The following is a 27,980-nucleotide window of genomic DNA, read 5'->3' as shown; positions in this document are numbered from 1 at the left end:
GCATGCTGGGACAACGTAGGGAAAAAGGTATCAACACGCCATTCAACGCCAGATACATCCAACACTTACATTAATATGATGTTTGCATATATAGCTGTAAACCGTGTCCCTGCGACTCATCTCGATTAGAAATTAAGAACTAAAGCCTCAGATTTGGACATGCGATCTTTCCTGTCCAAGGAGGAAGACTTCCATGAATTACGACAACGAATGATTGTATTGGTTGAGAGAATCATCACTCGCCATCTTGACTGGTTCAGTCAGTTCTTCCGTGATTGCTCTATACCACATTTGCTACATGAACATTCAAAGGAATCAAGTGAGCGAATTGTCATGATAAATCTTGATGCGTTTCAAGAAGAACCATCATCTACCGAGGGTGCAATAGCCATTTATGAACATTTACAAAAATATGTACCTTCTGTAGATGGCCAGCCATACACAACAATAGTTTATGGCGATGGTCTAAGTTGTGAGCGTGGCAATGACGTACAACGGGCACGAACAAATGGATTGAATCCATGGGAGCGCTTAGAATGATTGGAACCTTCACCACAAGAGTTTCACAAAGAAATGCTGCTTTTGCAAGATCACTATGACGAATTTTTCACGGGCTCAAGCGCAATACACAGAGGGATCCATGCTCATTTAAAAAAATGTTTTTAATTTCCACCAAGTTAATTCTGATATAAGTGACAACTTTGCCCATGCCTGGGAACTGATGTGCCTTGTAACGGAAGGGTTGGTTTTACTCCACAGATCAGCTGAATATGCAGGACAAATACAGTCGACCTCCAGAAGCCCCTTTTTCAATCGAAGATGCAGATTTTGATGAATGGAAACGTTACTTACAAAAGGTCAGCGATCACATAGTACGCAATGCTTGGCATACATTGGACACAGAGGCACTTGCTTCAGTAGGATTTTGCTGTGATGAAGAGAAAGACGATGACTTTATTGGATATGAACTAAGAGGAAACTGTCTGAATGGAGAATGGTTTCATTACTCGTGTGTGAACGTTGATAGGGATAATATACCCACAGAATGGTATTGTAGTGAAGACTGTAGACAGAAGATTCAACGACCAACCCAACATTACAATTACTGTTCATGCCATACCGATCGTGGTACTGATGAGCCCATGATAGGATGTAATGCTGAAAAAATGTTTAATTAAAGAATGGTATCATCTTGTTTGTCTCGGAATGACTGTTGACGAAGTGCCAAAAGGGAAATGGCACTGCACGTATTGCAAAGGAAAGAATCCAAAGAGCAAGACTCAACATACGAGCAAAGCAGGCAGAAAAAAAGGGAAAATGATGTCAAAGAAAGAGGAAGATCATTTACCGGAGGACGACCACGTTTACAATTACTCACTGGGGATGTTATGGAGTGGTCTTAATCTTCTTTGCAGACGCAATGCTGTGCGAGAAGTGGATGGCGACGCCATGCTGTCCTGCTGGCACCTGAATATAATACATATTTTCGCAAAGAGACACCCCAAATACTTGATTCTCGCACATCGCCTGATTGCTGCCACAAATGGCTGGTTACCTGAAAAACTACGGCATGAAATTACATGGAATAGGACAGTCAGCTATGGAGGGGGTATTGGCAGAAACCTTCCCATGGACCTCATGAATGAAGTCCTGAACAGGCTATTTAAGGATCAATTGCAAGGAGCTAAAGGTCGATACACTGAAAATACAATTAGTAGGTGCAGTCAGATTGTAGGTCCTTTGGGAGAATCGCTTGGTGTGCCTTTTGAGGATAAGTTGGTAGAAAATGAGATTTTCAGGCACCGAAGGAGGAGTCCGAAGAGGGACGGCAATGTTGAGAAGATGGTTCGCTTTCTTGTGGGGGAGAATCTTTTAACTGTTATGACTGGCAGGCAGCACAGAGCTTTTCCATATTTTAAGCACAATATAAATCCAAGACATCCTGGCAAATTCATTCCCAAACTCAAGGAACTGTCAAAACGATTAGATAGAGCCAGAACTATCGTTATAAATAATTAACATAAAATGTATTTTGTCATCGCGTTCTTGTTTCTAAGGAAGATTTCGAGGCCATATTTAATTTTGTGGTGCCTCTTTAAAGGAATATGCGTGAATACTTATAAGAAAGAGAGAGTAACAAGTCTAATTTAGTCAACATTTGACTTTTTACTGTATAGCAGTTCGAATAATTTATATACCGCCAAAGCAAGTGGAGTAAAGAGTCCTGGATGCGCTACTATAGCCTAGCATACCCAGCTTGATTCATTGTTAGGTTTCAAACCCGAACACGCTTGTTGCTTATATCGAGTGGAGCATAAACTTTAAAAAAATTGTATTTTTCACATGTGTGAAACCCTAAAGAGAGCAATACTTCCTTGAAACGCAGCATTCGCAGAATGTACATTGTTAACAGTGGCATACTATTTTGGTAACTATTAAATTGTTTCAGCGCGAAATAATGTGCACGTGTTCGTATTCGTGAGTCATAACTCTACAAGCATTCCAATTAGTTGCAATAACACATAAGCCATTGTGTATGTAACCGCGAAAGAGGCAGGGTATTAGCTATATATGCGAATGACGTCATTTATAAAAGATTTATTTCCTAAAGGTCAGGTTTATTTCTATATAAACCGTTTTTTCTTAAGATGTATTGCTTTTGATTTGATCAGTTGATCTTTGTGTTCAGCAATGCAAATGCCAAGGAAGTTAGTTTTCTAGACTCCATTTATCTGGAAACCTTGTTATTCGGGCACAATTCAACGGAAACGAATTCCTAAACGTTAATTTGCTCCGCTAATCCAGAAATCGGCGATCCAAATTTTGAAATCAAAATTGGGAAGCAAAGCGTAAAATTAATATTAAACTTGATATTGACAATCCTGAAAGAATCTGTTAAAAAATAATAAAATTCGAGGAATCGTGCATGAAAATAAAATCACTATGATAGCACAACTTCCCTACGCAAATTTGGCGGTGTGTCAATGTACATGTATCAATCTCTGATTATCAGAATTCTACTCAAACGTTAAAGTTATAACTTTATCACGCTCGTGTACGAAATGCTTTAAAAATTCGTGTAACCTTGTTGATCCAGACACCTTCATTCCAAGTGAATATGTCCAAAACAATGAGTTTTCCGTATAATTAAATTCAGCAGTTTTATTTTAAGCTGTCATCATACCATATACATGCATTCCCTACTTTATATTCAAAAATGTTTGAAATAAAATATTGAATTAGACTTGTATTTGGTTCCCATTATTATAGAGGATGGTATTTGTTAGTACTCCTCTACCCCCGATTTATGGTAAAACAACAAGTCTTTATGATGTCAGGTATCTCTACTCGTCTATGCTTACTTTGTCGCCAATTTAATATAAACAGTACAAAAATACAAACTGATATCTCAAGTTTTATATAGTAAACTGTTTAAAAAGTAAACTAACAAAAATCAGCTATTTTTTATATCATATTTCACAACTGTTATGTCTGCAAATAAACCGATACTTGACGTTGTTAATCATTCGAAAATGAATCCCTGTGCTATCCAAAATTAAATCATCAACTGTATTTGTACAGCCATCCACAAACTTTGTTATATATATTTGTAAAAGAACAAAGAGAATTAATGACACTTGAGTTATTGAAGCATATGTCATGTCAAAAATGTATGCGATTTTATCCCAATGTATTTATTTACTAAAACCATTGTCAGCGAGTAGCAAAAACATACATTGTTTATACAATCGCTGGTTACAATGTGGTCACGCACTTTGAAGCCCCCCCCCCCCCCGCAAATAGTCACGTGATCAAGGAAGGAATGTTTTGAGTCAATTTGATCTGTTATTCATTTCATTTGATTCCACGCTGGTTCCAGTACTATCTACTGTAGTTCATTCTTTCAGCTGAAGCACAAGTACACTATTTATTGTTTCAGTATAACAAACAAATGTAATTTTTATTACGACTCTGAGGATCAAAATGGAAAAGTTTGACAAAATCATTAGATACTTTCCTTTCGTTAAAATAAAACGACCTTGTTAAAACCTACTTCGGCATTCCTCAGCCACCATCGCATTGCAACTAACTGAAATGTATGTCAAAGGAACATAACATAAAAAATGCGTTCATTTGCTAGTGTCAGATTTGGAGTCTATCACGATCAAGACAACAAAGCAAGTATATCAATAACTCTTAAACATGTGGACGAATGTTGATATTTATTGCCAAGTATGCGACAATCACGAAAAATTCACATCTTATTCTCCTGTCAGCAGAGTTCAAAACACTACACAGCGCTGTTCGTTAGGCAGTAAGACCCTGACGCCCACAACATAAATATCAGCGTCAGGTCTTACAGGTAGGACTATGATAGTACCTACAAGGTGGCAGGACTTGGCCATGTTTATATTTTCTACTTATTATACAGGTTTGAACTATGGACAAAGTACAGAAACGGACTTAAAAAGATGATGTCATCATCAGTCTGCAAGCTGACCTTTCATCCGTACACCCAAGGCTCCTCCTCCAGACCCAATTTTACTGGAGATTCCTATCGGACTTGACTATTTCTCTTGCGGAGGAACGAGTGAAACAGCTTAACAGCCATCACTTCCCTCTCAATCTACAGATATACAGAGAGGTTACGTGGATCAAGCATCCCAGAATCTGTCCCAGCACTATTAGTCGAACGATACTCCTCCCACACACACGGCCTATTTCCCTTGCGACCGGCCTAGACTATGTTCAAGAAGTTAGGAGCGGCAACAACATCCTCTTTTTAGGGCTCAATCACGCAACAGCCCTTATCCCAGTACGTCGAAACAGACCTGCGTCGATATACCTAGGGACGCTCCAATACATAGTCCTCCTCAGGACTCTCGGCCAGCACGATGCCTCGTTGAGCTCCTCAGACTTCTATAGACATCGCTTCACCAGTCTCCCGACACCTTGCCACGGTAAGAGCCTCCCATTCTCAGTGTAGGTCTGGAGGTCATGGTTTCTAATTTGGGACGTACTACGAGTTTTGTGGGCGTCAGATCTCATCATTCTTCAAACTCACCTCGTGCCCATAACCACTGTGATGCTTGTCCTCAAGAAATACCATCGATACTGGACTATACGATGTCACGTGAAGATTCAGCCTTCCAGGCCTCCATTGAGGAACTATTCCTTTTATCCCCAGAGGTTTGTCCACCTCCCCCTCCCCCACCAACACCAAATTGGACTTTAGTCACATCTTCTGTTGGTCTTATGACAAAGAAGGAGGAGGGTGTCTTCAAGTTACTCCCGCAGTCGGGGAGAATTACAGACATTCTGAACTGTCTTCAGCACCAATTGCAGGATGTCAGCAGTAACAGGCTTTTCTTTACACAAAAACGCCTACCATCTCACTGCCGTCGCCACTTCTACCGTTGTCACACGCCAGCCTTTCACTGGGAAATCTCACAAATAGACCGGGATATCGCCGCTTTGGGGATGTCCAAACCACACTCCATACGTATGGACCTAGTGGCCTTCGACGAAACTCAATAGTTAGCGCGCAATATCGTCGCCGTGGGCTCTCTACTGGACTTCCATGGTAATTTTCCAACAAGCGGAACATAGCCTCTCTCCTCCCACTTCGACTTATACAGGGCATGCATGGAAGTCGGTATCACACATGACCCGTGTTTTAAAATGGCAGCACAGCACACCATGGGCATGCCTTCACCGCCAATACTAATCTACAGTTGGCTGAGCTGGACTCTGTACTCGTAACCTCCACCTTTCTGAGTTAACCGACCATCCCACCCCATTTGCATTCTCCGTTGATTATGTTGTACGTATATTGATCCAACCAAAGAATAATTTCGACTGCTATTCAACAAGGATGCACTTGTTCGTGTAACAGTATTTTGGCGAAGACAATAATGATCATTTACAGGACTCTTCACTGGTGTGATCCGTATGCTTTTATTAGTGCGTAATGTCAGGCCCTAAAACGCAAAATCGCTGGAAAATTAAATATTTACATCAAAAGATATTTTCTCTGATTGCATGACAATTGTACCAGTAAAACAAATTTTAGAAGTGAGTGTGTGTATTGCACGTGATGGAGGCCAGGCAATTATACTTAGCGATCACATTATTAATAGAAGAACTATGACAGACCCTCAATTTTTCAACGTGAGAAAATTATTGAAATCTAACACTAACTGCTAAATGAAATCACCATGAGAACCGCGCTACACGTGAAATACTAACGCGTGTTCATCGCCATCAATGGTATTTGTAGAATCACCGCGGCAACAACCGTAGGCCTTGATGTTGATCGATTTGTTACCACTATCATTGGTACTATTAGAATTATTGTCGGGGCTATATCAATGGGTGCTGGTAAAATAATTTTCATATAATTATATTTACGATTACATTCACGAATACCTATCTATTCAGAACATCCCTCATCGGCATATATTAGTGTCAGTACAATTAGTGAATAATACTTGTTGGCTATCGAAGATACAACAATTAGTATATGTGAGTTAAAACTGGTACTGGTGGAAATGGAAAACTACTGACGTCTCCGCGCACAAACACGGAACTGGGGCGATTTCGAACAAAAACAGTTAATTAAGTTACAGGCAATAACAATCGAGTAACTATTTGCCAGAGTATATATATATCAGTCTTTCAGCATTATTGCCAGTGCATTGTCCTGACTGGGGCTTCTATGTGGTAACTTCACTTGTGTGCACATTGGGGAAAGCTCACAAAGGGTTCGTGTGTATTTCTTTTTATCAAATACTCGATTGTGATTGAAAAGTAAATTTGTGGACATAGAAGGGTGTAGCCTAGCTCAGCAACCGTAATTAAAAACGCTTATTATGACGCTAGTAATTTGTATGCTATCGTGAATCACGTCAAATACGTGTCTAAAGTGTGGAATGAACCAGGAAGTAACAACCTGAGTACATTGGCATTGGCCGATACCTTTGAATTATTTACTATGCTATTGGTGTACATTTGATAATCTGATCTTTATATTGCTCTACTCGTGGTATTTGTAATCTACAGGACCGACCATTAAACTGTCAGGGGATTGGTTATTCTTTCAGCCGGTGTATTTTTTATTTCCTTTTTCATGACGATATTTCTTCCACAACTAATATTGTTTATATAGCAGGTTTTTCTTTACTATAAAACAGAGCAATGTATTTGAGAACCGGTAATTGTTTCTGTCACCCACCCACCTGTGAAAATTAAATAATCTATTCCTAATGCAGCTTAAACAATGCCCAAATTTTCAGGTGAACTATTTTCTGTCTTTAAGAAGAAGGAAACAAAATAAAGTTTATTGCCAAGGAAGTTCAATGGTCTGTGTCTAGCGAGGATGTATGGAAATGTCCAGATTGTTTGATGTGACCAGTCTATACTTTCACTGTCAATGCAGTTAATGTTTACAATTAACTTCCTAGAATTACAGACGTCGTCAAAATAGCCATAGGAAATTTAGGAACAAAGCATCGTCCTACATCCATATTATTGTCAGTGGAATGGTCCAGTGGAATGGAGTGGTCAAAGATCTAAAGAATGGAAAATTAATTCAAGGACTAAAACAAATCAATCTTCACAATTAAATGATTATATAATTTAAAAAATGATACAGACCGCTCCAGTGGCCTAGTGGTTACAGCTTCCGCCTCGTTTGTGGGATGACGTGGATTTCGCACCCAGGTCGAATCATACAAAATACTAATAAAAATGGCACTAATGGCTACCTCGCTAGGTGCCCAGCATTACGAGGTTAGTGTTAGGACTGTTCGGCCTGGTGTCGGGATACTTTAGCTGGGTGGGACATCCTGCATCGTGTTTGCAGCATGATACCCCAGGGCTAGACATCACTATAAACTTCCACACTGCAGACATCCTAGCGATATGACTGAAAAATTGTATTGTTACAGCAACGTTAAAAATCCAAATCACACATACACAGATTAAAAATCTATGCCGGAAAAATCAGGATTTTTATTTTGTTTAAAAAATATTTGTTTTATGTAAGGTGCTAAGAGTTTCGTAATTACATTGTATCAAAATTATCTGCACGCATTATGGGTTTGTTCTATATGTACTAATAATTAGAACCGTCATCCAAAGTAAACAAAAGCATTTACCAGAAGGTTACTGAGTATTATAGATAATAACATCTGCTTATTTTTGGACTGTCTCAGTGGGAATATTGAATCTACTGAAAACAGTTTTCGCTTTGAAATGCGTAGAATAACGGAGTCTTAATTTGTGCCCTCCATTATACTGCATGCTATATAAGGGAACCGAATTGTTTGACAATTCAGTGTAAGAAGGGCATGTTGTGGCTGATGGTAACACCAAGGCTGGATAAAGTTTCCCGATATATTTCTGAGGACTAAATAGGCGTTACTTATTCATCTTTACATTTAACTCGAAATTCAGTAAATTAAATAAATTATGAACAACTTGCTACCTTGCCATAAAAATGTTGAGATTTTGGTCACCTCTAATACCTTTTTCTATATATGTGAATAGTGTGCAAGATTTTCATATATATATATATATATATATATATATATATATATATATATATATATATATATATATATATACTGCTGGTAGCTATAGGAATCAACGCTTAACTAGGTACTGTATAGCATGGTAGTACATGTTTAATAAGAAAATATTTGCATCTGAAAAATATTATTTACTTCCTAAATAGTTTTGGTGACAAGCTGCAATGAATATGGCTTTTCTGTACTAAGGGAGGATGAGAGACAGAGGTTGAGCCAAAAATATGTCTGTCATTGTATATAGCTAGCTTTAATTCGACTTTTAAATTTGGTAATATTTTCGTTTAGACTAGATGGAGAAGTTTTGGAAATTACTGTTAAAAAATGCGCTCGTTGGAAATGGAAACGTATGGAAAATACAGTGGTCGAAATGAATACTTAATATAATATTATGCTGGGAGATATAAGGATTACAACTGTTGGTCATCGTAGAACAAGGTAGGATTATAACATGTCTAGACCAACTGTGGGTCATCGTAGAACAAGGTATAGGATTATAACGTATATACCAACTGTAGGTCATCGTAGAACAAGGTAGGATTATAACATGTCTAGACCAACTGTGGGTCATCGTAGAACAAGGTAGGATTATAACATGTCAGTACCAACTGTGGGTCATCGTAGAACAAGGTAGGATTATAACATGTCTAGACCAACTGTAGGTCATCGTAGAACAAAGTATAGGATTATAACATGTCTATACCAACTGTGGGTCATCGTAGAACAAGGTAGGATTATAACATGTATATACCAACTGTAGGTCATCGTAGAACAAGGTATATGATTATAATATGTCTATACCAACTGTGGGTCATTGTAGAACAAGGTATATGATTATAACATCTCTATACCAACTGTAGGTCATCGCAGAACAAGGTAGGATTATAACATGTATATACCAACTGTAGGTCATCGTAGAACAAGGTATATGATTCTAATATGTCTATACCAACTGTGGGTCATTGTAGAACAAGGTATATGATTATAACATGTCTATACCAACTGTAGGTCATCGTAGAACAAGGTAGGATTATAACATGTATATACCAACTGTGGGTCATTGTAGAACAAGGTATATGATTAGAACATGTCTAGACCAACTGTGGGTCATCGTAGAACAAGGTATAGATTATAATATGTATATACCAACTGTGGGTCATCGTAGAACAAGGTAGGATTATAACATGTCTAGACCAACTGTAGGTCATCGTAGAACAAAGTATAGGATTATAACATGTATATACCAACTGTGGGTCATCGTAGAACAAGGTATAGGATTATAACATGTATATACCAACTGTAGGTCATCGTAGAACAAGGTAGGATTATAACATGTCTATACCAACTGTGGGTCATCGTAGAACAAGGTAGGATTATAACATGTCAGTACCAACTGTGGGTCATCGTAGAACAAGGTATAGGATTATAACATGTCTATGCCAACTGTAGGTCATCGTAGAACAAGGTATATGATTATAACATGACTATACCAACTGTAGGTCATCGTAGAACAAGGTAGGATTATAACATGTATATACCAACTGTGGGTCATTGTAGAACAAGGTATATGATTATAACATGTCTATACCAACTGTAGGTCATCGTAGAACAAGGTAGGATTATAACATGTATATACCAACTGTGGGTCATTGTAGAACAAGGTATATGATTATAACATGTCTATACCAACTGTAGGTCATCGTAGAACAAGGTAGGATTATAACATGTATATACCAACTGTAGGTCATCGTAGAACAAGGTATATGATTATAATATGTCTATACCAACTGTGGGTCATTGTAGAACAAGGTATATGATTATAACATGTCTATACCAACTGTAGGTCATCGTAGAACAAGGTAGGATTATAACATGTATATACCAACTGTGGGTCATTGTAGAACAAGGTATATGATTAGAACATGTCTAGACCAACTGTGGGTCATCGTAGAACAAGGTATAGATTATAACATGTATATACCAACTGTAGGTCATCGTAGAACAAAGTATCATTTATCTAGCAACTGTTTACTATGGTAGAGCAAAGTTTAATAAGATAACTGTATTGGAAAAAGATTATTTGCATAAAAATATAGATAGTATTATCAACGAGACATTTTGGGAAATGCTGCATTATATACCTGTCTTCATTTTCGTAGGAGTTTTCTGCACATCGGGAGATTGAGAGGAAAACAAAAACTCAGTAGCAAAGTTTAACAACCACCTAGAGAATTACAGAAGAAGGTATTTTCTTTAGCTGATTTATACGTTAGTTTGCTCGGACATGCCGCTGTAAAAACCGCTCTCTTTTTATGTTATGTTGGGATAATTTATATCTTTCTGTATTTTTCTTTTAACTGAAGCGATTCATTTTCTTATCTGGTTTTAGTCCCCTCTCCACTTCGAAATAATAGTTTGATATGTAACTTCCATGTAAAGCTTAGGTGACAAGACAATCTAAGTTAGGGTGCTACGTCTCTTACCGAAACAGGCTGAATCCTACCAATACACAAAATTCACTGCTGAATACAGAAATAAGCAAAAACAGAAAGTGAAATTCTGACAAGTAAACTTACAATCATTAATCTCTGTTGTTTAATGATGTTATGCTCTGAAGTCTGGCGGAATGTTTTGTGATGTTACTATATAGCACCTCATCACTGCTAATGTTAACTGTACCAATCCGCGCAAGAAATGTGTTCATGTTACTAAAAGCCTATTTTTTTTGCAACGAAAACATTCATTAATGTGACAAAACTCACATTTTGAAGCATTATATCTGCAATCTGATGTTGCAAAATGTCGCTGCTCTAGAATTCTTGTAAAACTTTGGAACTTTTTTTCATCAGTATAGTAATGCAGCCCTTAATCGCACTGACACAGAATGTAGAAACAAATCAATGCAACTCGAATGTTTTTGTCTTAAAATATATAATAAAAAGGAAATCTATGTTTTGGAGTGGATATAAGGAAACATTTCACTCTTGATGTGGAATAGTTGCATTGTCACTAGTGATAATACCATGTTTAAAATTCACTGGTGAAATATTTCCTTATATCTGTACCAAAAACATAACTATTCTTTATGTTAGCATTGTAAACACAGATACCGGCTGATCAGTATGTTGATCTAGAGTCGTATTAATTTCAGTTTATAACAATTTCCGTTAGGTAACACGTGGTCGTTGTAACAATGTTTTAATCAGAATTGTACAGGTTGGTGAATTCATTTCCCTATTTACTATATTACATGCGTCTTCAGTCATATTTTCAGCCAATATATTATCCACTTTTTCATTCAATTTTTGACCTGCTTTTTCATGGAATATTTTATTCGCTCTCTTAACTATATTCTCCGTTAGTCTATCTATTTATATTTAGAACATTATTTTCAATACTTCTTCATTTATGTCAGGAAATAGGGAAGTTGTTCAAATAGTTCAAATAGAATAGATAGCATAACAAGTTTTAAAATTGGGGTAGATAAATTAAATATAGGGAGTAAATTTTAGGTTATAGTCGAGCCGAAATAAAGGGTAGTGTCCATGCGCCCTGTAAGATATTTTTGCCTTCTCTGACCTCTTTTGTCCATCTTTTTTCTATCAATTGTCCACAATTATACCATGTCTTTTAAGTCGTTTATTATCCTTATTAAATTAGCAATAGTTTAATTAGCATACATAGTTCAGATGGTGATGATAGTAAAGAGGAAGTTGTTTAAAACGGTTTCATCAGTTGCTTAGTATATTTAATAGCACAAGGTCGTTCACGAATCAGAGTGCTACAGATTGATGAATCGTTATTTCTTCCACGTTTGAATACCATAAATGAATTTTTACTAAAGTTAGCTTTCATTAAACAATTTTATTTATTTCTTTCTTGATTCTGACGATTATAATAGTGTTTGCTAATATAACATACCACCTGCAAAATAATAACTGCATTAAATGTGGCATTGTACTTCAAAAAAATAGGCTTGCAGTTTGTTTATTATAATTTTCTATAAATTCATTTAAAAGGAGTTGGATTGAAAACAGTATTGCTTTCTTCTAATTTTCTAATAAAAATGAGCGAATCCTCCAGTTACGTTGACACATGACTTAATGCTGCTAATCCTCCAGTTACATTGACACATGACTTTATGCTAATCCTCTAGTTACATGGACACATGACTTAATGCTAATCCTACAGTTACATCGACACAAGACTTAATTTGCGAATGCACATTTTTCAACCCTTTCACAGTTTTAGAACTTATATTCTATTTTGTAAATGTGTTTAGTTAGAATGGGTGTTAAATTCTTAGAAAATCAACAAATGCAGTACTAATTTAAGTTTTATTTTTTCAAATATTAGTAAAAACATTATTACTCAAATATTGTTGTGACACCACATATAATGTAATAGCCTGATCAATATTGCTGTGTCTGTTTTCCTTTGGCATTTAGCATTGTCGTACCGCTTTTATTGTCTGAATCATGAACGTTCTTCTCTCATTAAATGAAGGATATGTTGTTCATTAAAACAGAGAATTATCTGTTTTTGGGAATTATCTGTTTTAATGATAATATTCAATAAGATTTGTAAAGAGGATATTAATATATCGATATAATTTTTAAACATTTGAACTATGACGCCATCAGTATCAGGAACGTTTCGATTTTCTTCTTTGCAAAACACATGCATAATTTCATTTCTTCTCTGTTTTCCCATCTAACAGATAAACTATGTTTGAAAATTTAAGGTCTTTTGATATGGAGGCTATATGTTCCTAAAACTGTTTATCACTGTCAGAGTGAGTAGACCTTAATAATTCCTGAAAATAATTAAATCATTCTTTATTAGATGTGTTATACGAAGCTTGGGTATTTGGTTTTTAATATTTTCTTACCTTGTTCCACATGCCACTAACATCCCTTTCCACCTTCCTCCTGCATTTAAATAGAGGCTGTATAAACAAAACAATAGTTGCAGACTTATTTAAATCGCCTTCTAATTGCATGCAGGAAACACAACGTTTGTCTAAATGTCAACGTGTTTCAACATGGCTAGGAGGCCATCAACGCCATCAATGTTTCCGTAATATTCAAAATTAAAATCTACATTTATTGTGTTTGTACCATATGTACACACGAAAGTCACCAAACAACAACACGCGTCCATACCATACTTAACGTCTAACATGGCAAACAATTTTGGGCTAATTATTTTGCTTTCTTCAAACTGTTTTTGGATTCCAAGAGATTATTTTTCCCTGGAAATATTTGTGCTCTAAATTAATTCTTGGACAAATACATTAATCGAAATTTACACAGAATTCAAACACTGGAATATTATTTTCTGTGATTCAACAAAGAACTGTTGGCACGTCAGTACTACGCTGACCACAGTATACATCATCGCCTTCCATTTTGGATTTTATTGGGATTCGAACTAGGACTTCTATTTTTTAATTCTTGGCTTAGTTTTGGATTTCATTCATAGAACCGTAAGTTCTTTTTTCCATTTTTACCTTGTTTTTCTAGGGAAATAAATTATTTGCTGAATTTAAAAACATGTTGTCTTTACATTTTCTTGTTACGTTTTGTGAGAGCCTAAATACGTAACAACCACATGACCTATGACCTTTTACGTCACACGATCCTTTGAATGAAGCTGGTGTGCTCTTTGAATCTGATCACTTATACAAGATATCGTCCATACCTTGACTGTTTGTTGTAACTTTTCTCACTTATTTTTTGTAGTCATGTCCCTCTCTTTCTCTTCATCTTTCACTCCCAAAGATGTTATCTTCTAAATGACTGATTTTATTCTTCACCACTTAGTTTTATTTTTGAGATGTTCAAGGGTTGTCTTAAAGCTTCTTGTTCTTTATTCTAACGTGTTGCTTCTGTCAGACTTCTCTAGCATGTCATGCGTATCTTTACTTTTCTCCTCCAGTTCGTTTTCACCTGTGGACAATATCTTGCGTGCTTTTAGGACGGCTAGGTCTCCTCTTAGCGCCTCCTGTTATCAACAGGATGGCAATTAATATTAACAACTTTCATGGCTGTACAGTAATTCTACAACACTAATATTTGAATCGCACCACTGGCATAATTAAAAGACCAAATGTACATCTCAACCGCCTAAAATCATCGTAAATATTGGTACTTATAGTGTCTAGATGTCCTCAATTACACCCCTCTCTCTCTCTCTCTCTCTCTCTTTATATATATATATATATATATATATATATATATATATATATATATATATATATATATATATATATATATATATATATATATATATATATATGTATAATGCAATTTGATATAGCAATACTGCTGGGATATAAAACTGTGATCAGCCCATAGAGCATTAATACGAATATATGAATTTTGTTTCAACACTAGGCTATGTTTCAACAGAAGACCATCACTTCTGTGCTCTCTAAAGCAGTTATGAATATTCAGTGATTAATCGTTAGCGAGTTAAGAATATAACGAGAAAAATATTAAGAATCCTGTTTTCTAAATCAATTAATCGTGTTACACGATTTCATCGAAATCCCCAATTTCCCCACAGTCTCTCTTTCTCCCCACTCCCACATATATATATATGGGAGTCAATCTGCCGCTTATTGACTTAAAAATATATCCATAACTTAGTTTTGCAGACTTTTTAATAATTCGACTGTGTATTCTGGTTATTAAGGTTTTCAACCTTAAGGTTCTTATCCAAGGATACTACAACATTTTGGTGTTCTAAATTGTCGAATTTGTTTTCAGTTTATTCCCCAAGATGACACAAGAAAGTGAAAGGACCTTTAAGGAAAGCATGAAACTGTATCCGTCTCACTTTGACCTGGATATAAAGTTCGGATTGACACAAGATTTCATTAAGAATATCATAAAAACATTGAACGACATTATGACAACCACTGGATATGTGCTGGATGCTGAGCAGACGAGGGCATATAATTTTCTATCATACGTAAACTGGCGCCTTCACGAATTCCCGAAAGCAAGTGAGTATTTGGAAAAAGCATTGTCAAAGAGAGAGGACGATGTCATGGCGCTCTCCAATCAAGCGTGGATGCTTTGGAAAGGCGACAAGTTCTCTGACGCATTACGCGTAGTAGAGAAACTTAAAAGATTGAAAGATAGGAAAGATCTGATAACCATAGCAGTATCCGAGCAAGCATTTGCATACTCGATGTTAGGACCGAGATTTTGTACGAAAGCAATCAACACTTATAAGGAAGTTATTAAAGCAGACTGTGGACTTGAGATTGATAAGACACGCATATATTTATGGAAATTCAGTCTAGGTCTTATGTTAAAGCGCCAGCTTAATATAACAAATACATTTTCCTTTGACCATCTGTCAAAGTCTGTTGATATCATCAATGAGGCTGTTGATGTTCTGTATGATGTTGCGATTAATGCTAATACGGATAGATGTCAGGCACAAGGCTGGGTTGTTTTAGGAGAGGTCGCTTACTCCGTTTGTAGTCTCGAGACGCTCTCTCCTGAAGACAGAAGCAGGTTACCAAAGATAATTACAGAGATGAAACCCGACGAATTTTTTGACAAAGCTATTGGTATATGTAATGACGATTTATATGTTCTTCAACGGTGTGGCAAACAGGCAAGGTATTCCAAAGACTATAGTAAATCAGTTGAGCTTCTAAGGAGAAGTATTGAAATAAGGGGTACATCGCTCAGTTATCATCACCTAGCATTAACTTTGAAGTCTATTCTCAATACAGATATTGCAAAATCATCACGTGGATGTTGGCAAGGTAGTAGGAACGCCGACAGCCAACGATATTTTCGTAGGGAATATAGGAACTTCGAAAAAGAGGAAAATACAAAACGGCAATTTTTTCAGCAATCTAGCGGAGATTCCACAAAAGAAAGAAAGGGATATGATCGGCCTCCCAGTAACGATTATCATACACAAAATCTGCATAAAAGAGAGACCAGAAATACCCATAGAGGCGTAGATAGAGGAGGAGGGAACATAATGGGGATAACGGGCACAAGTCGACGTGGTGAACCACTATTACCCGGTCAGTGTAAGTCTTTTCCAGTGACTACATCGGCAAATCAAGAAACCTTATCTCAGAAAACGAATTATCCGGATGGACAAGATAAGAAGAAAGATCTAGTTTTACCCATTTCAATCGAACCTAGGCAATATAAAGTCCTTAGGTATATGAAATCATCGAAAAGGGTTCTGGCGTATCACGAGGAAGACAAACGTGTAAAAGAAATCCTCTATCATTTGGATAAAGCAATAGAATGTTCTCCAATCAATTATAGCGCCAAGTATGACAAAGGTCTTGTGTTACGGTCATTACATAGACTAGAAATGGCAGCTAACTTGTTTGGTGAAATTGAGAAAGAAAAGGAATGTTCAAAATTATTGGCCGTCAGCTGCATTGAACAGCAGGCCTTATGTCAGTTAGAGCTAGCCGAGATGGAAAGTAAACCGGACAGACGCGAGACCTTGTGGAATGATGCCAAAGAATTGTTATTCAGGGCAATTGAAAAGGCTGCAGACATCGCTTCTCATGTACCTCATTTCCATCCAAGGGGAACTGCTTTTCCATCTGTACGAGAGATGCTTGTTAGAGACGTTAAGCGACAAGGATCTCACAAAAAAACTACATTAAAGGACTTCGCCAAACTGTATGAGTTAGTTGGTGAGTATGGCCAGGCCTTTTCATTTTACAAAGAAATCTACAATATGAGTGAACATGAAGCTAAGGATCCGGATATTATTTTGAAAATGGCTCATAGCTATGTTAAGCGGAAAGATTTTCGAGACAGTCTTCTCTTCCTGGACCTGATCGAAACATCATGCACTAGACTTGTCGATACGAATAGAAAGCTCTACTTTGAAGCGTATCTAGAGGGTGCCCTAAGTGCATTGAAGCAAAGCGATGCCAACGCGGCCAGAGCACGATTCAAAAGAACTGTCAGGTTTTGCAGCAAGAGAAACATGTTGTTTGAAGATGCTGATGCTGAGGACTGTACTTATGATATACACATAGTGACATCGCAAGTTTCAGAAGAAAAAGGCCTTAGATTGTATAAACTTCTTAAGGACACATGTGGCCTGAAGGTATCCATCAACAGTAATCAAACCGCTGAGGAGCTTAAATATAATGGCAGATATGAGGGAGTTAGTGATATTATGGAACAAAGCTTCCTTATTGTCATCTTTCTTGACAATACCAGCATGAAGAAGGGAGACCTTCGCCACTTTATCAACATGGCTGTCGATTTGAACGCAGACGACTTATATGGAACTGGAATCGTTTCCATTTGCCTTGGAGAATTAAATATTCCCCGTGAAATACGGTCGTTTCCAGTTTTTCAACAAACGCCAGATTTGGACTTCTCACCGGAACAGCATCAATGGCTGAAGGACTTCTTCTGGAAGGCAGCAGAGCAATCATTTCTCTTCGATATGCCAAATGAGGCCGAGTCGGACTGATGTAAATGTTTTTAAATTGAAAAGAGACCATCTTTAGATTTGTGTTAGAAGGACTGATCTGTCTCTGATGCTTTCCCATTTTCATCCATGTGTCTTATAACGAAACTTTTAAAAGTAGGCCAACGTTATTCCAGCTCTGTATCAGCTGTATTTGACAAAAACTAAGGGAAATTAGTGGAACAAATACACAACTAAAAATGGAGCATATCTTTTGGGATACATTATATATGCATGAGAAATACATACATTTATGTGGCAGTCTAACGAATAAATACGAAGGATCCCAATGAGCATATTTGTAAAGATGTACATTAGCAAGCCAATTATCACGAGAAGGTGACAGCTCGTGACGAGCATTATGCCTCCATCTCACCCTTATCCCCACCCAGAAAAAGAAGATTGTATATTATAAAAACAATGATGGCGTGAGAAAAGAAAAGTACGATTTATATTTTTTAATATATCATCTGTAGGTAAACAATGATGATATCAAAATATCAAAACATCAAAATGATGTTTAGTAAGTAAAACTCATTATAACGAACTCCTATGGACCACTTCAATTGCATCATCGTATACATAATTCATGATATCCCTGTTATAATTTTACATGATGCATCTGATCGAGTATTTGATTTAACATGGTAAAGACACATATTACTTGTATCCGTGTGTTGCTGTAAGTTCTAAACCTAACAGACCAAGTGTATATGCAAGGGTTGCGTCAGTTGTTTGGTACTGAGCTTGTCTTTTGGCTTTGACCTTGTAAGCAATTTATGGCACTGACCACGTAAACTGGATAGTATCATAACACTAGTCTCTTGATTTCATTCAGCATTGTAAAACCAAAGGTAAAAGAAAGCAATGCAAACATTAATTTTATAAGGGATTTAATCGTTAAAGACGTGGCAAATCAAGCCTGTAAGATTAACTATAATTTTATTTGGGATATAGTAGTCACAGGCGTGGTAAATCAAGCCTGAAAGATTATCTACAAATTTATACGGGATTTAGTAGTTAAAGGCGTGGCCAATCATGACTGTACGATTAACTACAATTTTGCATGGGATTTAATCGTTAAAGACGTGACAAATCAAGCCTGTAAGTTTAAATACAATTTTATATGGGATTTAGTAGTTACAGGCGTGCCTAATCAAGCCTGTAAGATTAACTACAAGTTTATATGGGATTTAGTAGTTACAGGCGTGCCTAATAAAGCCTGTAAGATTAACTACAAGCTTATATGGGATTTAGTAGTTACAGGCGTGCCGAATCAAGCCTGTAAGATTAGGTACAAGTGTATATGGGATTTAGTAGTTACAGGCGTGCCTAATCAAGCTTGTAAGGTTAACTACAAGTTTATATGGGATTTAGTAGTTACAGGCGTGCAGAATCAAGCCTGTAAGATTAACTACAAGTTTATATGGGATTCAATCATTAATGACGTTGAAAATTAAGTCCGTAAGATTAAACGGGTATGCCAAAAAAGATTATATCCTTTGGAACGTTTCAAATGGTGAGACATTGATATATTGTGAACGCGTTTTAAGGCTTTTACGGCTTTTTATGCAGTGTTGTAGCAAATTCCATGAGAGGATGTCAATGAAAAGATCAAAGACTTAGAAGATTACAATGTGCTCTTAAGGTAATTAATTTCACAAGAGAACACTATTGCTTTGAATTTGGATGACTGTTTGTATGTGTGTGTCATGGAGTTTGCTTGTTGGAATTTGTAACCTGCTAACTCACTTGGGCAAATTTAGCGGAATTACATGAAAATACCTAATGGCCATGACGACAACATTCTTGTTTGTTCACAAGATAACAAACTTTGTTAAAATTGATGCTATTGGTGATGATTATCAAATCTTCCTCTGCGTATAGAAAAGATTCAAGGCCCGTTTTCATTATAATACATTTATCAAGAACTTTGAATTGCTGCTGGTTTGCGCCAACAGTCTGTTGTCAACATGAAGATATATCCGACACAAGTCTTTCATTTGTGGCTACGAGACAATGCTACCATGCAAAGATGGTATGTAATGTTTGCACTGTTCACCATTACTGCTATTCTTACAAGACAAACCCAAATTGATCGTACCTTGAGCAAAGAAGGCAAACAAAATGAACATGGTGTTTTTAAATATGCTGTACATGCATTGACTCTTGTAGAAAAATGAAACCTTATTTCTGTTTTATATAAATTGTCTTGTATGACATGGTTATTGACAGAATACCGTCAATGAATGCATCCTTGGTTGTTAGGGATAGCTTTGACATCCCTTAGTATACCGTTAGTTATATCTAGCGCATTAGGCATGATAGAATTTGTCCTTAGTTTGATCGAACACACGCAGCTCTGAACGACATTGCATAACAAATGTTCGTGAAAGAAAGCATTCCCAAACTACTACTATGGAGAGCAAGGTTTTATTTCATTTGAGTGGCCTCAACAATCATCGTGAAAAACGTGTTGATGAACGACGTTATTTAGTGTTTCATATAAGACCGATTGGTTTGGTAAATCCAGTGTGGTAAATTTGATCAACAATGCTCTTCGATGCGCTAAACAATTTCAGTCGGTGAGAAGCGATCGTTCAATTAACAAATATTTTTTTTTTTTTGTAGGATGTTTTCTTACATGGCCATATGTCGAGTTCTAAAATGTTTTGTCACCTCCATGAACTAAACTAATGTTTTCATTTACGTTTGTGCCTCTCTCATACAAAGAAAATTTTAACTCTTTCGAGGTACCGTCTAAGACAAAATATATATTTTCATTATTAATGTGTAAACGTATTTAATATTGCATAACATCCTTTGCTAATCTTTGATCAGAGTTTGCAGTTGTCTTCAAATATAATTATAGAAAAATTATTTATTTAAATAATTCTTTAAAATTACTAAGTGTTCATTGATTGGATTAAAGACTACACTAGGGTTACGGTGAATACAGTCAGACATTATGGGATGCATCATTATGGTACATCAGAGCATTCCAAATTATTAGTAAATCAATATATTCAAGAATATTGGTACATTAATATATTCAAGACTATTGGAATTCACCCTGGAGATTCTATACTTTTGGATCTGTGGTAGACCGTTTATAATTAATTAGATTCAAGTCACAATCACTTTGTGGTAGAACATTTATAATTATTGGGATTCAAGTCACAATCACTTTATGGTAGACCATTTATAATTATTGGGATTCAATTCACAATACTGTTAGTGTCTCATAAATTTCACTTTGTAACTTAGAAAAATAAATTATTTAGTGATTGTACTAAACTTATTTGTTTCGCTTCTCATTTGCATAGTTTAATACAGAGTCGAAACACTTAATTATGTGTTATGTATATTTGATTTTGCTAGTTTGATTTTTTTTAAAAAATTTTAAATTTCATTACAAATCAGTGTAATGTAATTTTGTTTGCTAGGAATTTGATATTTTCCTGAAATTTCAGGTTGACCTAAATCGTGTCATAAATACATAATAATAGAATAACTGTTGACTCCTGGTCTTGATTGAAGGTCAAATAAAGAACTTTTTATTTTTTTTTATTCTTGGAATAAAATGATTGGATTTTATCAGGGTCATATTGGGAATACGTGACTTTAACAAGTAAACATCATCACGTGACCCTCTATTTTGCAATTCAGTCATTTCCGAAATTGCGCAGAAGTTAGATTTAAATGATTTTATGTATGTATGTATGTATGTATGTATGTATGTATGTCTGTGTGTGTGTGTGTGTGTGAGAGAGAGAGAGAGACAGAGAGCATTCGTAACCTTCCATTCGTCCCTTTTACCATATTCAACAAATCATAGAAACGCTCCTCAAAAGATTACCAAATTTTGTTAAGCTCATCTCGGCTTGATAGATAAATGTATTAGGCTGCTCGCCACTTTACTTCGTTTGCGGGCTCATCAAATAATTGGTTCGATTTGGTGGTATGCAGCACGCTAACCACTGTACCACAGCGGCTCCTGTCTCCATTAGTCACATCTTACGACATGCATTCCCGAACGTGCACGGGCAGCTTTTCATATATCGTGTAGAGGGGTTCTTAGCTTATGTCTTATACGATGTGCAGACCACATTATTAATGCAGTCATTACAGTAATAAACATTATGTATGAAACATGTTTTATAGTATCCTCCATGGGTCATGCTCATACAATCGGCTGAGGTAGGGGTTAGGTTTGAAGTGGGCTGCAAGAACAAGGAGTTTAAAGGAACACTGTTACAAATTCGGCAACATATTCATCTTAATATGTAGAACATTGACATCAGAATACCTTAGATAGTGGTGGTAGTAGTAGCAGATGTTGAGCTTTTGATGCTCATTCTCTGTTTTATCTCACCAGGCCGTTAGGTCAAGTGAACGTATGGCTTTACCCTGCCTCTGTCCGTAGTAGTTACTATTGTAAACGTCTTCTAATAAGTCTCCCAAGAAATTTTTTATCCAAGTCACCCAAGTCACTGGATATCAACACTGAATACATGGCGTTCAGACTGTTCTTGAAAATAAAGATGCCAATCAGCAATAAATATGGCCGATGATACCTAATCAAACGCTTAAAAGATTTCTTTTCAACACCCGCTGAACAGAATTAGATTCTGCAGGAGGGCTTTTTACGTTTCGTACAAATGAATTTCATTGGCCACAAAAATTGCTCATGTTAATAAAATAAAAACAATATTTTAAGTGAATTTTGTTCGCCAAAGTAGCTGAGGCAAATGTGCTCATATTTGACAGAAAACATCATGGCATTAAGTCACTAACGCTTTTTTCCTTGTCCAACAAATTCTTGAATCTATTATTGTTAACTTATTTGCCGAAAACAAATTCTATATTTTAGGCGTTCTTTGCTAGAATACGTCCATGAAACCGGCGTGTACGTCATCTCTTCTCTTTGGATTTTAGTCATAGAGCTAATTAATATTTTGAAAAGATATTTAACACCGCAAATATGGAATAGTATCCATCATATTATGCTCGATATATTTGCATGTCAATAATGTCTGCCTGCCACTGGTTATTAACGTGAGTTTTTCTACAAATGACGCCAATCTAATGCTGAAGATAGAAAAGCCTTAAAACGAGATTTATAACTGATTTGACAGAAAAGACCCTAACATAAAGATGTTCCAAATGATTGAAATCCACCATCAAATAAGGTCTTTTTCTCCCTAAAAATAGGAGGGGAAAATCTTTAAGCGACCCTTCCAAACCGTTCGGAGTTGGTAAGAGACAATCACAGATCTAGAAGTATAGCTTGAATTGGCGTGGGCGTGATATCTGTGGGACGGGGCCCCTATCTGAGGTCTAACACGTCCGGATACTCTTGAATTTCAGCGACAGAATGACTTTTAAGGCGAGCGAAATGCACAATACAGAGCCGATAAACTGAGACCAGGATACCGTGGTATTCACACGACGTCATACAATAGAGTAAAGTTTATTTTGAAGGAGTAATTGTACCTAGCATTATAGACATCATTTCTGAGTATGCTACTTGATTATAATCCTACATTTAACGTATGAAGTCTCTTAAATGTAGTCCATTGTTTTCTAAACAGTGTAACAAAGCTTGAAACAAAGAAACCTTGGCGAGCGCTATGTCCAATATTACCGTTGAAACACTGACGAGTCTTATTTGTAGATTGAACTAATAAAAAACAGTTTTAATTATGAATACAGTAGTCATCCACGGAGAATAATTTTGCAACTATGCCAGTATGACGTCGTCTTTTAAAATATATCAAATCCCTATATATCTATACCAATCCCTTAAGCGCAGGCGAAAGTAATACATGTACGTCTAAAAACGTATGAGCTTTTTCGTTGTAAATTTTTTCCTCGCTCAACTTTCACTTTCGATGCAGTTGCTATAACTAATGAGCAACAGAGTTCCCAGAATGACATACGTCATTAGATTAATATACATGCCAGCAAAAATTAAATCTCTTTTAATAATTCAAATTTTGTCCTTTATCATAGGTCACAAAAGTATGAAAGATCTCTGAAGTGTAAAGTATGTATCAGCAAGTTATTGAAACTCTCTCTCTCTCTCTCTCTCTCTCTCTCTCTCTCTCTCTCTCTGAATCACAATGACTGTCATAAGAAAGCGTTACATGACTGAAGAAAGAAAACCATTTTGGCCAGTAAATGCCCTTGAAAATTTGACAACGGAAACGAAACATTCGACAGACTCAAGGAAGACAAATATTAAACAAGAAAAAACAAACCCCCACCCCCAACAAAAACAAATGCATATGGAAATATAAGAAGTCCTTGATGTAGATATACAACATATTAATACTGGATTTTAATTTTTTTAAAGTTCTTTGTTTTAAAACATAATTTTATTGCCAATGATAAATTCGTAAGACATATATATTTTGTTTCACATCTGTTATAGTGTGTGTCCCGGCTGCCAAGCAGGAGGTCGCGAATTTATTTTAATACATTCTTATATTTTTGTTTTCTTTTAAACTTTTAAGATCCCAACTTTTATACTAAATAATTTTTTTTTAATGTGTAAACTTCTTTTATGAATCCCGTCTTAGGACGGGCAATTAACCTAGATTTTGTTATAATTTTCACCTCATAGATTGGAACTTTTTGTTTTACATCAGTCATGCATTTTTACGTTTCTTAAAAATAAAAAAATCACACTCAACACGGATACATTTTATTTTAAGTTTATGTTTTCATTGGTTCTTATATCTTTGAACATTGTTGCAAATTAGTTATCTTGTTTGAATTTGATTATTATTTGCAGAGACTATGTGAAAAATGTTCACGATTTGAACTGAATTTAGATTTTATTTATCAATACATTTTAGAACATATCGAAGATATTAAGTTAACAAGATAATTAAATTTTTTGTTTCATGTACCCAATCAAATGGCTCAACATTTGTATACATTTTATGTTTGTCTTTTTGTACTTATTATAGAAAAATGTGATTTAAAGTTGATTATTTGCATGAAATTTCTTTGATGGTTAAATCATGAACATCTAAAATAGGGCATAGTTTGTTGATATGCCAATGCTATGATGCCCCCTCCCTCCATCAATGCGACCCCATGCCATTGAAAAATGATAAACATAGCTGATTCTTTCCTTAAGTTAAATAAGTATTCAGAGGTGTAGTAATTCATTTTAATAAAAAAAACTTTGTTTGGTTGCTACTCTACTTTTAAAGAAATAAATCTTCTGTATAAAGTTGAAAATTTGAAATGCTGAAGGATACAATTTTTAATACAACCATATTGCATACATAAAATTCAGACAATAAATATAAAAATTATCTACAGATTATAGGAATGTCTTCTTTATGTTTATTTCAAAATGAACTTGCCAAGTGTAAAAACTGTATGACGAAGAATATTTTCTATTTACTTAATGATTGGTCCGTTGAAATTAGTGGGCACAAGCTGGAATTCAACACAAGATGAGTTGATTGGCCACTTAAAAGGTTCTACGCCGAGGTCTAGTCAAAATCATTGAGGATCACAAAATGCCAGCCGATCAGGCGAAAACTTATCGTTCGAATTCCTTTGAAAAAATTGTTCGCGCTGCCATAAACAAATATTTAAAGGTCATTAAAAAAGAAATTGGCACTGTCACAGACAAAGAATTCAAACATGTTAATTAATGTTAAATGAAAATTGAAATGTAATATAAAATCAGGAATTTCAGGACCAACCCATCACTATGAAGTAAATTCACCAGAAGAATTGGGGAAAATCAACACCTATCTTCAATATTTTAAGCCTGTTACTCTTCCATTCCGAAACTGGTTACCTGCTGGCTCTTCGTTTTGTGAACAGATATAGATGTATAATTTCACCATCAGCTCACCTCAGCTTCTTTCAGATTTAAAAACGATGATCCTCTCGTGGAGTTCATCACCCTAAAGCACGAAAATGCAAGAATGCTGGAGTGCAACGCCATACTGGTCACTCACACCTTGCAACAGTAATTTAAACTATAAGTGATGCTGGATGCTACCAGAACTACTTTGCTTGTGACAGACCACAACGTGAGGAGTCTCTCCAAACTTACAGTAGCAGACCTAGCAATGAACAAAAACAACTTAATCAGTTCAGTTTTTGGAAAATATGGCTACTGGTGGTCAAGCTCTGTCTGTATCAGCCCCTAACGGCTAGACTTCATATCAAATCTGCAAGCCTCGATAAAATCTCCAATCCGAATTTCAAATAATCTAATTGCACATTCCTTCCAACACACAACTCTGTAACCAAACAAAGCATCTGTCTGGCTAGTGCAATTAATTCTACTATTAACATTTCACTTCACATTAGAAAATTGAAACAGCATTAGTATAAAAAAGCCATTCTTGTGTACAGTTTAGTTCATTGTTACCTTTATTCGCTAAGGGATTACATCATTTTGTTCATATTTCCATGTTGTGCATTGAAGAAATGCATTATTACTATTAATTTTGCGTCGGAACTTCAGTTAGCACACTCGTTATATCAGCCATTATTATCTGAGGGCATGGCCATAGGCTTTAACAGTTAGGAACTGACTAAACAGCGACAAAAATGTTGTTCGTTTTGTTTAACTAAAATAAATTTTAAAAAAGTGCAAAAACCATGGGCAGCCAGTGCCAAACATGTAAAGTATGAAGTTTTTTAATAATCTTAACTGTGACATTCGTCAGTCGGTTGTGGTGATTTTGTACAGGTTATGTATTATGGGGTGATGTGAAAAAGGCTAACGAACAGAAACTAAGTTGTCATTTCCTTAAGCAAAATTCAATATTTCCCCCAAGCGATAGTTGGAATGAAAATTATCTCCCTTTGCAATGTACTTACGACCAAGGTTATAATGAAAACAAACATAAACAGTTTTGATTTTATTTTCAGTGGTATGTTTCTAAATAAAGAAAGACTGCACTGTTTATTTTTTAAAAAAATAAGAACAACCTTTTCAGATTTAAATAGTAAGTGATTATTACGCAGAAGTCATACCTTGACCTTGGAAATTCCATTAAGTTTTCTCCCTTTGTTTTGAACCGTGACTTCGTCTGGATTATTTTGAAACTACCGTACTAAACGTGATACTACAATAGCGGATAAAAGATGGCATGATATTCTGACAATTCCTTTACATAATCATAGTTACACAGACATGTGATTCATACCACTGGGATGAAGAGGTGAAATCACACCAGATTATGTAGGTAGGTGGATAAATGTTCCCACTCTTTCTGCTATTGTAGCTAAAAACATGCTCGTTCTCTAAGTAATTGAGCATATTTTCTGAAGTGAAAGTGCATGATCTTCTGTCAGTTAAATAAGTTGTCAAATAAGTGTCAGTGTGGGACGAAGCAGAGAATAACATTTTGTATACACGTCGTTTAAGTGGCCAGATACGCTCGATGGATTTGTTATCTGTGTATGTCAGAGTTCGGCAACCTAGTTTACATGGCGTGCCACTTTTTTCCGGATTAGTAACAAAATGAGCGGGCACTTGCCACCAGTAAGAGAGTAACACTTTTAAAATCTAGATTTTTGGGCTGCCCTTCGCGTGCCATCTTGTGGCATGCGTGCGGTAGGTTGCCGACCCCTGAGGTAATTTTGAAATTGAATTCATATTTTGCGTCTCATCTGCCGTTTGCAATCCCATCCCACCAACCTCCATCTCGAAGCAACGGTTTGCCTTTCCCTATAAATTTATCTGATCCATTTGAAATTATGTGGCGAAATAAGTTACTGTCAGTGAGATAAAAGAAACAGAAGGCATTCTCCCACCCACCCACTCTCGGTCTACTTTCAATTTCCGTGCAACTAACATTACTACTGAGCAAATACATTTCCGGAATACACGAGTCATTAGAAGCCGTACGGCCA

At 36.1% G+C, this 27,980-nt stretch overlaps 1 protein-coding gene and 1 pseudogene across 10 annotated transcripts in view; both read left to right on the top strand.

The window, feature by feature from the left end:
- The window catches only part of LOC149779818 (uncharacterized), a 154,279-nt gene that overhangs the window by 38,115 nt on the left and 88,184 nt on the right, over positions 1 to 27,980 (top strand). For 5 of the 10 annotated variants that reach the window (XR_016414929.1, XR_016414933.1, XR_016414928.1 and 2 more), the window contains exons 2-3: positions 10,748 to 10,832; positions 15,362 to 24,126. The gene's annotated coding sequence lies outside the window, so the exon portion shown is untranslated. Of the gene's footprint in view, positions 1 to 10,747; positions 10,833 to 15,361; positions 24,127 to 27,113; positions 27,311 to 27,980 lie in introns of those variants that run through there. The other 5 variants (XR_016414931.1, XR_016414930.1, XR_016414935.1 and 2 more) reach the window with 3 other exon arrangements.
- On the top strand, positions 160 to 2,019 carry LOC149779821 (uncharacterized; annotated as a pseudogene).

This window comes from Sinohyriopsis cumingii, chromosome 16 (genome assembly GCF_028554795.1).
Source record: "Sinohyriopsis cumingii isolate HCF-2022 chromosome 16, ASM2855479v2, whole genome shotgun sequence".
Classification (NCBI taxonomy): domain Eukaryota; kingdom Metazoa; phylum Mollusca; class Bivalvia; order Unionida; family Unionidae; genus Sinohyriopsis; species Sinohyriopsis cumingii.
The sequence above is the reverse complement of the archived record's forward strand: the minus strand, read 5'-3'. Positions and strand labels throughout refer to the sequence as shown.